The 12,500-nt window shown below is 34.3% G+C and overlaps 1 protein-coding gene across 4 annotated transcripts in view; it reads right to left on the bottom strand.

Annotated features, from left to right (window-relative positions):
* Positions 1-12,500, bottom strand: part of prkcg (protein kinase C, gamma) — a 111,993-nt gene that overhangs the window by 18,216 nt on the left and 81,277 nt on the right. The window lies entirely within an intron of this gene.

Raw genomic sequence — 12,500 nt, 5'->3', positions numbered from 1 at the left:
TACCTTCAAGGTACTCAACACACTATTTACACATTCACACACCCATTCACACACTGCAAGGCCCTAACCACCACCCATCAGGAGCAAGGGTGAAGTGTCTTGCTCAAGGACACAACGGACGTGACGAGGTTGGTAGAAGGTGGGGATCGAACCAGGAACCCTCAGGTTGCTGGCACGGCCACTCTCCCAACCTGAGCCACGCCATTTCCACATTTTCAACCCATTTCAAGCATTCCACCTTCAACATATTCCGCTCTTCTGGAAATTCAAACTGTCATTTTTCCAAGTTCAAAAAAATTCCAGGAATTTGCTTTTTCCAACCCTTTTTTCTGGCGACTACTCCTTCTACATTTTTTAACCCACTTCAACCGTTCCACAGTCAAAATATTCCTCTTAATAGGGGAAAAAAACAAAGATGTTGTTTTTAACCGTAAAAATTCCCGGTTTTCCCGAAATTCCAGGAATTGATGGTAAATGGATTATACTGGTATCATTTTTTCCTACCTTCAAGGTACTCTAGACACTATTTCCACATTTTCAACCCATTTAAAGCATTCCACCTTCAACATATTCCGCTATTCTGGAAATTCAAACTGTCATTTTTCCAAGTTCAAAAAAATTCCAGGAATTTGGTTTTTCCAACCCTTTTTTCTGGCGACTACTCCTTCTACATTTTTCAACCCACTTCAACCGTTCCACAGTCAAAATATTCCTCTTAATAGGGGAAAAAAACAAAGATGTTGTTTTTAGCCGTAAAAATTTCCGGTTTTCCCAAAATTCCAGGAATTGATGGTAAATGGGTTATACTTGTATAGTTTTTTTCTACCTTCAAGGTACTCAAGACACTATTTCCACATTTTCAACCCATTTAAAGCATTCCACCTTCAACATATTCCGCTATTTTGGAAATTCAAACTGTAATTTTTCCAAGTTCAAAAAAATTCCATGAATTTGCTTTTTCCAACCCTTTTTCCTGGCGACTACTCCTTCTACATTTTTTAACCCACTTCAACCGTTACACAGTCAAAATATTCCTCTTAATCGGGGAAAAAAACAAAGATGTTTTTTTTAACCGTAAAAATTCCCGGTTTTCCCAAAATTCCAGGAATTGATGGTAAATGGATTATACTGGTATAATTTTTTCCTACCTTCAAGGTACTCTATACACTATTTCCACATTTTCAATCCATTTCAAGCATTCCACCTTCAACATATTCCGCTATTCTGGAAATTCAAACTGTCATTTTTCCAAGTTCAAAAAAATTCCAGGAATTTGCTTTTTCCAACCCTTTTTTCTGGCGACTACTCCTTCTACATTTTTTAACCCACTTCAACCGTTCCACAGTCAAAATATTCCTCTTAATCGGGGGAAAAAAAAAAGATGTTTTTTTTAACCGTAAAAATTCCCGGTTTTCCCCAAATTCCAGGAATTGATGGTAAATGGATTATACTGGTATAAATTTTTCCTACCTTCAAGGTACTCTAGTCACTATTTCCACATTTTCAGCCCATTTAAAGCATTCCACCTTCAACATATTCCGCTATTCTGGAAAATCAAACTGTCATTTTTCCAAGTTACATTTTTTTTCCAGGAATTCGCTTTTTCCAACCCTTTTTTGACCCTTTTTCCTGGCGACTACACCTTCTACATTTTTCAACCCACTTCAAGCGTTCCACCGTCAAAACATTCCTCTTAATCGGGGGGGGAAACAAGTTGTTTTTTTTAACCGTAAAAATTCCCGGTTTTCCCGAAATTCCAGGAATTGATGGTAAATGGATTATACTGGTATCATTTTTTCCTACCTTCAAGGTACTCTAGACACTATTTCCACATTTTCAACCCATTTAAAGCATTCCACCTTCAACATATTCCGCTATTCTGGAAATTCAAACTGTAATTTTTCCAAGTTCAGAAAAATTCCAGGAATTTGCTTTTTCCAACCCTTTTTTCTGGCGACTACTCCTTCTACATTTTTCAACCCACTTCAACCGTTCCACAGTCAAAATATTCCTCTTAATCAGGGAAAAAAACAAAGTTGTTTTTTTTAACCGTAAAAATTCCCGGTTTTCCCGAAATTCCAGGAATTTATGGTAAATGGGTTATATTTGTATAGTTTTTTTCTACCTTCAAGGTACTCAAGACACTATTTCCACATTTTCAACCCATTTAAAGCATTCCACCTTCAACATATTCCGCTATTCTGGAAATTCAAACTGTAATTTTTCCAAGTTCAAAAATATTCCAGGAATTTGCTTTGTCCAACCCTTTTTTCTGGCGACAACTCCTTCTACATTTTTTAACCCACTTCAACCGTTACACATTCAAAATATTCCTCTTAATAGGGGAAAAAAACAAAGATGTTTTTTTTAACTGTAAAAATTCCCAGTTTTCCCAAAATTCCAGGAATTGATGGTAAATGGATTATACTGGTATAATTTTTTCCTACCTTCAAGGTACTCTAGTCACTATTTCCACATTTTCAGCCCATTTAAAGCATTCCACCTTCAACATATTCCGCTATTCTGGAAATTCAAACTGTCATTTTTCCAAGTTCAAAAAAATTCCAGGAATTCGCTTTTTCCAACCCTTTTTTCTGGCGACTACTCCTTCTACATTTTTTAACCCACTTCAACCGTTCCACAGTCAAAATATTCCTCTTAATGGGGGAAAAAAACAAAGATGTTTTTTTTAACCGTAAAAATTCCCGGTTTTCCCAAAATTCCAGGAATTGATGGTAAATGGATTATACTGGTATCATTTTTTCCTACCTTCAAGGTACTTTAGACACTCTTTCCACATTTTCAACCCATTTAAAGCATTCCACCTTCAACATATTCCGCTATTCTGGAAATCCAAACTGTAATTTTTCCAAATTCAAAAATATTCCAGGAATTTGCTTTTTCCAACCCTTTTTTCTGGCAACTACTCCTTCTACATTTTTTAACCCACTTCAACCGTTACACATTCAAAATATTCCTCTTAATAGGGGAAAAAAAACAAATATGTTTTTTTTAACCGTAAAAATTCCCGGTTTTCCCAAAATTCCAGGAATTGATGGTAAATGGGTTATACTTGTATAGTTTTTTTCTACCTTCAAGGTACTCAAGACACTATTTCCACATTTTCAACCCATTTAAAGCATTCCACCTTCAACATGTTCCGCTATTTTGGAAATTCAAACTGTAATTTTTCCAAGTTCAAAAAAATTCCAGGAATTTGCTTTTTCCAACCCTTTTTTCGGGCGACTACTCCTTCTACATTTTTTAACCCACTTCAACCGTTCCACAGTCAAAATATTCCTCTTAATAGGGGAAAAAAACAAAGATGTTGTTTTTAACCATAAAAATTCCCGGTTTTCCCCAAATTCCAGGAATTGATGGTAAAAGGATTATACTGGTATAATTTTTTCCTACCTTCAAGGTACTCTAGACACTATTTCCACATTTGCAATCCATTTCAAGCATTCCACCTTCAACATATTCCGCTATTCTGGAAATTCAAACTGTCATTTTTCCAAGTTCAAAAAAATTCCAGGAATTCGCTTTTTCCAACCCTTTTTTCTGGCGACTACTCCTTCTACATTTTTCAACCCACTTCAAGCGTTCCACCATCAAAACATTCCTCTTAATCGGGGGGGAAAAAAAACAAGTTGTTTTTTTTAACCGTAAAAATTCCCGGTTTTCCCGAAATTCCAGGAATTGATGGTAAATGGATTATACTGGTATAATTTTTTCCTACCTTCAAGGTACTCTAGACACTATTTCCACATTTTCAACCCATTTAAAGCATTCCACCTTCAACATATTCCGCTATTCTGGAAATTCAAACTGTCATTTTTCCAAGTTCAAAAAAATTCCAGGAATTCGCTTTTTCCAACCCTTTTTTCTGGCGACTACTCCTTCTACATTTTTCAACCCACTTCAACCGTTCCACAGTCAAAATATTCCTCTTAATAGGGGAAAAAAACAAAGATGTTGTTTTTAACCGTAAAAATTCCCGGTTTTCCCGAAATTCCAGGAATTGATGCTAAATGGATTATACTGGTATCATTTTTTCCTACCTTCAAGGTACTCTAGACACTATTTCCACATTTTCAATCCATTTAAAGCATTCCACCTTCAACATATTCCGCTATTCTGGAAATTCAAACTGTCATTTTTCCAAGTTCAAAAAAATTCCAGGAATTTGCTTTTTCCAACCCTTTTTTCTGGCGACTACTCCTTCTACATTTTTTAACCCACTTCAACGGTTACACAGTCAAAATATTCCTCTTAATAGGGGAAAAAAACAAAGATGTTTTTTTTAACCGTAAAAATTCCCGGTTTTCCCAAAATTCCAGGAATTAATGGTAAATGGGTTATACTTGTATAGTTTTTTTCTACATTCAAGGTACTCAAGACACTATTTCCACATTTTCAACCCATTTAAAGCATTCCACCTTCAACATATTCCGCTATTTTGGAAATTCAAACTGTAATTTTTCCAAGTTCAAAAAAATTCCAGGAATTTGCTTTTTCCAACCCTTTTTTCTGGCGACTACTCCTTCTACATTTTTTAACCCACTTCAACCGGTACACAGTCAAAATATTCCTCTTAATCTGGGAAAAAAACAAAGATGTTTTTTTTAACCGTAAAAATTCCCGGTTTTCACAAAATTCCAGGAATTGATGGTAAATGGATTATACTGGTATAATTTTTTCCTACCTTCAAGGTACTTAAGACACTATTTCAATATTTTCAGCCCATTTAAAGCATTCCACCTTCAACATGTTCCGCTATTTTGGAAATTCAAACTGTAATTTTTCCAAGTTCAAAAAAATTCCAGGAATTCGCTTTTTCCAACCCTTTTTTGACCCTTTTTCCTGGCGACTACTCCTTCTACATTTTTTAACCCACTTCAACCGTTCCACATTCAAAATATTCCTCTTAATAGGGGAAAAAAACAAAGATGTTTTTTTTAACCGTAAAAATTCCCGGTTTTCCCAAAATTCCAGGAATTGTTGGTAAATGGATTATACTGGTATAATTTTTTCCTACCTTCAAGGTACTCTAGTCACTATTTCCACATTTTCAGCCCATTTAAAGCATTCCACCTTCAACATATTCCGCTATTCTGGAAATTCAAACTGTCATTTTTCCAAGTTAAATTTTTTTTCCAGGAATTCGCTTTTTCCAACCCTTTTTTGACCCTTTTTCCTGGCGACTACTTCTACATTTTTCAACCCACTTCAAGCGTTCCACCGTCAAAACATTCCTCTTAATCGGGGAAAAAAACAAAGATGTTTTTTTTAACCGTAAAAATTCCCGGTTTTCCCAAAATTCCAGGAATTGATGGTAAATGGATTATACTTGTATAATTTTTTCCTACCTTCAAGGTACTCAAGACACTATTTCCACATTTTCAATCCATTTCAAGCATTCCACCTTCAACATATTCCGCTATTCTGGAAATTCAAACTGTCATTTTTCCAAGTTCAAAAAAATTCCAGGAATTTGCTTTTTCCAACCCTTTTTTCTGGCGACTGCTCCTTCTACATTTTTCAACCCACTTCAACCGTTCCACAGTCAAAATATTCCTCTTAATAGGGGAAAAAAACAAAGATGTTTTTTTTAACCGTAAAAATTCCCGGTTTTCCCAAAATTCCAGGAATTGATGGTAAATGGATTATACTGGTATCATTTTTTCCTACCTTCAAGGTACTCTAGACACTATTTCCACATTTTCAACCCATTTAAAGCATTCCACCTTCAACATATTCCGCTATTCTGGAAATTCAAACTGTAATTTTTCCAAATTCAAAAATATTCCAAGAATTTGCTTTTTCCAACCCTTTTTTCTGGCGACAACTCCTTCTACATTTTTTAACCCACTCCAACCGTTCCACATTCAAAATATTCCTCTTAATAGGGGAAAAAAACAAAGATGTTGTTTTTAACCGTAAAAATTCCCGGTTTTCCCGAAATTCCAGGAATTGATGGTAAATGGGTTATACTGGTATAATTTTTTCCTACCTTCAAGGTACTCTAGACACTATTTCCACATTTTCAACCCATTTAAAGCATTCCACCTTCAACATATTCCGCTATTCTGGAAATTCAAACTGTAATTTTTCCAAGTTAAAAAAAATTCCAGGAATTTGCTTTTTCCAACCCTTTTTTCTGGCGACTACTCCTTCTACATTTTTCAACCCACTTCAACCGTTACACAGTCAAAATATTCATCTTAATCGGGGAAAAAAACAAAGATGTTTTTTTTAACTGTAAAAATTCCCGGTTTTCCCGAAATTCCAGGAATTGATGGTAAATGGATTAGACTGGTATAATTTTTTCCTACCTTCAAGGTACTCTAGACACTATTTCCACATTTTCAATCCATTTCAAGCATTCCACCTTCAACATATTCCGCTATTCTGGAAATTCAAACTGTAATTTTTCCAAGTTCAAAAAAATTCCAGGAATTCGCTTTTTCCAACCCTTTTTTCTGGCGACTACTCCTTCTACATTTTTTAACCCACTTCAACCGTTCCACAGTCAAAATATTCCTCTAAATCGGGGAAAAAAACTAAGTTGTTATTTTTTACCGTAAAAATTCCCGGTTTTCCCGAAATTCCAGGAATTGATGGTAAATGGGTTATACTTGTATAGTTTTTTTCTACCTTCAAGGTACTCAAGACACTATTTCCACATTTTCAACCCATTTAAAGCATTCCACCTTCAACATATTCCGCTATTCTGGAAATTCAAACTGTAATTTTTCCAAGTTCAAAAATATTCCAGGAATTTGCTTTTTCCAACCCTTTTTTTCTGGCAACTACTCCTTCTACATTTTTTAACCCACTTCAACCGTTACACATTCAAAATATTCCTCTTAATAGGGGAAAAAAACAAATATGTTTTTTCCAACCGTAAAAATTCCCGGTTTTCCCAAAATTCCAGGAATTGATGGTAAATGGATTATACTGGTATAATTTTTTCCTACCTTCAAGGTACTCTAGACCCTATTTCCACATTTTCAACCCATTTAAAGCATTCCACCTTCAACATATTACGCTATTTTGGAAATTCAAACTGTAATTTTTCCAAGTTCAAAAAAATTCCAGGAATTTGCTTTTTCCAACCCTTTTTTCTGGCGACTACTCCTTCTACATTTTTTAACCCACTTCAACCGTTACACAGTCAAAATATTCCTCTTAATCGGGTAAAAAAACTAAGATGTTTTTTTTAACCGTAAAAATTCCCGGTTTTCCCAAAATTCCAGGAATTGATGGTAAATGGATTATACTGGTATAATTTTTTCCTACCTTCAAGGTACTCTAGACACTATTTCCACATTTTCAATCCATTTCAAGCATTCCACCTTCAACATATTCCGCTATTCTGGAAATTCAAACTGTCATTTTTCCAAGTTAAAAAAAATTCCAGGAATTCGCTTTTTCCAACCCTTTTTTCTGGCGACTACTCCTTCTACATTTTTTAACCCACTTCAACCGTTCCACAGTCAAAATATTCCTCTTAATCGGGGAAAAAAACAAAGTTGTTTTTTTTAACCGTAAAAATTCCCGGTTTTCTCGAAATTCCAGGAATTGATGGTAAATGGGTTATACTTGTATAGTTTTTTTCTACCTTCAAGGTACTCAAGACACTATTTCCACATTTTCAACCCATTTAAAGCATTCCACCTTCAACATATTCCGCTATTCTGGAAATTCAAACTGTAATTTTTCCAAGTTCAAAAATATTCCAGGAATTTGCTTTTTCCAACCCTTTTTTTCTGGCAACTACTCCTTCTACATTTTTTAACCCACTTCAACCGTTACACATTCAAAATATTCCTCTTAATAGGGGAAAAAAACAAATATGTTTTTTCCAACCGTAAAAATTCCCGGTTTTCCCAAAATTCCAGGAATTGATGGTAAATGGATTATACTGGTATAATTTTTTCCTACCTTCAAGGTACTCTAGACCCTATTTCCACATTTTCAACCCATTTAAAGCATTCCACCTTCAACATATTACGCTATTTTGGAAATTCAAACTGTAATTTTTCCAAGTTCAAAAAAATTCCAGGAATTTGCTTTTTCCAACCCTTTTTTCTGGCGACTACTCCTTCTACATTTTTTAACCCACTTCAACCGTTACACAGTCAAAATATTCCTCTTAATCGGGTAAAAAAACTAAGATGTTTTTTTTAACCGTAAAAATTCCCGGTTTTCCCAAAATTCCAGGAATTGATGGTAAATGGATTATACTGGTATAATTTTTTCCTACCTTCAAGGTACTCTAGACACTATTTCCACATTTTCAATCCATTTCAAGCATTCCACCTTCAACATATTCCGCTATTCTGGAAATTCAAACTGTCATTTTTCCAAGTTAAAAAAAATTCCAGGAATTCGCTTTTTCCAACCCTTTTTTCTGGCGACTACTCCTTCTACATTTTTTAACCCACTTCAACCGTTCCACAGTCAAAATATTCCTCTTAATCGGGGAAAAAAACAAAGTTGTTTTTTTTAACCGTAAAAATTCCCGGTTTTCTCGAAATTCCAGGAATTGATGGTAAATGGGTTATACTTGTATAGTTTTTTTCTACCTTCAAGGTACTTAAGACACTATTTCCACATTTTCAACCCATTTAAAGCATTCCACCTTCAACATATTCCGCTATTCTGGAAATTCAAACTGTCATTTTTCCAAGTTCAAAAATATTCCAGGAATTTGCTTTTTCCAACCCTTTTTTCTCCTTCTACATTTTTTAACCCACTTCAACCGTTACACAGTCAAAATATTCCTCTTAATCGGGGAAAAAAACTAAGATGTTTTTTTTAACCGTAAAAATTCCCGGTTTTCCCAAAATTCCAGGAATTGATGGTAAATGGATTATACTGGTATAATTTTTTCCTACCTTCAAGGTACTCTAGACACTATTTCCACATTTTCAATCCATTTCAAGCATTCCACCTTCAACATATTCCGCTATTCTGGAAATTCAAACTGTCATTTTTCCAAGTTAAAAAAAATTCCAGGAATTCGCTTTTTCCAACCCTTTTTTCTGGCGACTACTCCTTCTACATTTTTTAACCCACTTCAACCGTTCCACAGTCAAAATATTCCTCTTAATCGGGGAAAACAACAAAGTTGTTTTTTTTAACCGTAAAAATTCCCGGTTTTCTCGAAATTCCAGGAATTGATGGTAAATGGGTTATACTTGTATAGTTTTTTTCTACCTTCAAGGTACTTAAGACACTATTTCCACATTTTCAACCCATTTAAAGCATTCCACCTTCAACATATTCCGCTATTCTGGAAATTCAAACTGTCATTTTTCCAAGTTCAAAAATATTCCAGGAATTTGCTTTTTCCAACCCTTTTTTCTGGCGACTACTCCTTCTACATTTTTTAACCCACTTCAACCGTTACACATTCAAAATATTCCTCTTAATAGGGGAAAAAAACAAAGATGTTTTTTTTAACCATAAAAATTCCCGGTTTTCCCAAAATTCCAGGAATTGATGGTAAATGGATTATACTGGTATAATTTTTTCCTACCTTCAAGGTACTCTAGACACTATTTCCACATTTTCAATCCATTTCAAGCATTCCACCTTCAACATATTCCGCTATTCTGGAAATTCAAACTGTCATTTTTCCAAGTTCAAAAAAATTCCAGGAATTTGCTTTTTCCAACCCTTTTTTCTGGCGACTACTCCTTCTACATTTTTCAACCCACTTCAACCGTTCCACAGTCAAAATATTCCTCTTAATCAGGGAAAAAAACGAAGTTGTTTTTTTCAACCGTAAAAATTCCCGGTTTTCCCGAAATTCCAGGAATTGATGGTAAATGGGTTATACTTGTATAGTTTTTTTCTACCTTCAAGGTACTCAAGACACTATTTCCACATTTTCAACCCATTTAAAGCATTCCACCTTCAACATATTCCGCTATTCTGGAAATTCAAACTGTCATTTTTCCAAGTTCAAAACAATTCCAGGAATTCGCTTTTTCCAACACTTTTTTCTGGCGACTACTCCTTCTACATTTTTCAACCCACTTCAAGCGTTCCACTTTCAAAACATTCCTCTTAATCGGGGGAAAAAAAACAAGTTGTTTTTTTTAAACCGTAAAAATTCCCGGTTTTCCCGAAATTCCAGGAATTCCTTAATATCATTTCTCAATTAAAACATTTCTTAATTGATTTGAAAAATTCCAACACCAACCATTTCAACTCATTTAGAGCATTCAAGTTTTTTACCATTTAAAAAAAAAAATTCCCGCTTTTCCAGAAATTCCCAAACTTCCACAACTCCCAAATTTTTCATCTGATTCAAACTGTTCCAACTTCAAAATATTCAGCCTGTTTGGGAATTGTGTGCTCTATTTCAACAATTCTAAAAATTTCTGGAAATTCAAACTATCATTTTTCCAAGCTCCAAAAAAATTCCAGGAATTCGCTTTTTCACAACCATTTTTGACCCTTTTTTCTGGCGACTACTCCTTTATTTTTCAAACCACTTCAAGCGTTCCACCGTCAAAACATTCCTCTTAATCGGGGACAAAACAAAGTTGTTTTTTAAAACCGTAAAAATTCCCAGTTTTCCCAAAATTCCAGGAATTGATGGTAAATGGATTGTACTGGTATAGTTTTTTCCTACCTTCAAGGTACTCAAGACACTATTTCCACATTTTCAACCCATTTAAAGCATTCCACCTTCAACATATTCCGCTATTCTGGAAATTCAAACAGTAATTTTTCCAAGTTCAAAACAATTCCAGGAATTCGCTTTTTCCAACACTTTTTTTCTGGCGACTACTCCTTCTACATTTTTCAACCCACTTCAAGCGTTCCACCGTCAAAACATTCCTCTTAATTGGGGGAAAAAAAACAAGTTGTTTTTTTTAAACCGTAAAAATTCCCGGTTTTCCCGAAATTCCAGGAATTCCTTAATATCATTTCTCAATTAAAACATTTCTTAATTGATTTGAAAAATTCCAACACCAACCATTTCAACTCATTTAGAGCATTCAATTTTTTTACCATTTAAAAAAAAAATTCCCCTTTTTCCACAAATTCCCAAAGTTCCACAATTCCCACATTTCTCATCTGATTCAAACTGTTCCAACTTAAAAATATTCAGCCTGTTTGGGAATTGTGTGCTCTACTTCAACAATTCTAAAAATTTCTGGAAATTCAAACAATTTTTTCCATGTTCCAAAAAAATTCCAGGAATTCGCTTTTTCCAAACCATTTTTGACCCTTTTTTCTGGCAACTACTCCTTCTACATTTTCCAAACCACTTCAAGCGTTCCACCGTCAAAACATTCCTCTTAATCGGGGAAAAAAACAAAGTTGTTTTTTAAAACCGTAAAAATTCCCGGTTTTCCCAAAATTCCAGGAATTGATGGTAAATGGGTTATACTTGTATAGATTTTTTTTTACCGTCAAGGTACTCAGGACACTATTTCCACATTTTTAACCCATTTAAAGCATTCCACCTTCCACATATTCCACTATTCTGGAAATTCAATTATAATCCGGTGCGCCCTATGGTCCAGAAAATATGGTAATACTTGAAAGGAAAAATGAGGTAGAAAGTTGCAAAGTGCAATGTTGTAATCATAAATGCTCTTACATGATTTTTCTACCTTTGCACACGCTTTAAAACACAAGTTTATTTTTTTGAAATTATTTTTATATATGCTCCAAAGTCTCACTCTTCCTTCGTGCTGGCTTCTAGAAGCAGCAGGTTATCCTCAGTATATTCAGCTTCAAAAAGATAAGGGTTAATCTAAATTATCCAAGCAAGTAATTTGCAGTCTTGCAAAAATCGTCTCGTTTCCGATATATTCCTACTTTTTTAAAGAAACAAATTAATACAAATGACAGAGATAAATCAAGTTTTGCTTTTATTTTATCAAGGAAAACATTTTTAAAATAATAATAATAATATATATATATATATATATATATATATATATATATATATATATATATATATATATATATATATATATATATATATATATATATATATATATATATATATATATATATAGTTTTTTAAAATTATTTATTTAATTTATTTAAATTTTTTTCAAACACACAAACAAATACCGTATATTCCGGACCGTAGGGCGCACTGCTGATGAATTGTCTATTTTTCTTTTTTCATATATAAGGCGCACCGGATTATAAGGCGCATCAAAGGAGTCATATTATTATTATTTTTTTCTAAATGTAAAATACTTCCTTGTGGTCTACATAACATGTAATGGTGGTTCTACACATCATCTTCAAGCCGCTTTCTGACAGTCGCTTCCGGATGCGCCGTTTTGTGGGCGGGTCTTATTTACGTGCCTCCACTTTGACAGCGTCTTCTCCCCGTCATCTTTGTTGTGGCGGTGTAGCGTGCAAGGACGGGAGTGGAAGAAGTGTCAAAAGATGGCGCTAACTGTTTTAATGACATTCAGACTTTACTTCAATCAATCACGGAGCAGCATCTC

The sequence above is a fragment of the Entelurus aequoreus genome, linkage group LG11 (assembly GCF_033978785.1).
Source record: "Entelurus aequoreus isolate RoL-2023_Sb linkage group LG11, RoL_Eaeq_v1.1, whole genome shotgun sequence".
In the NCBI taxonomy this organism is placed as follows: Eukaryota; Metazoa; Chordata; class Actinopteri; order Syngnathiformes; family Syngnathidae; genus Entelurus; species Entelurus aequoreus.
The sequence above is the reverse complement of the archived record's forward strand: the minus strand, read 5'-3'. Positions and strand labels throughout refer to the sequence as shown.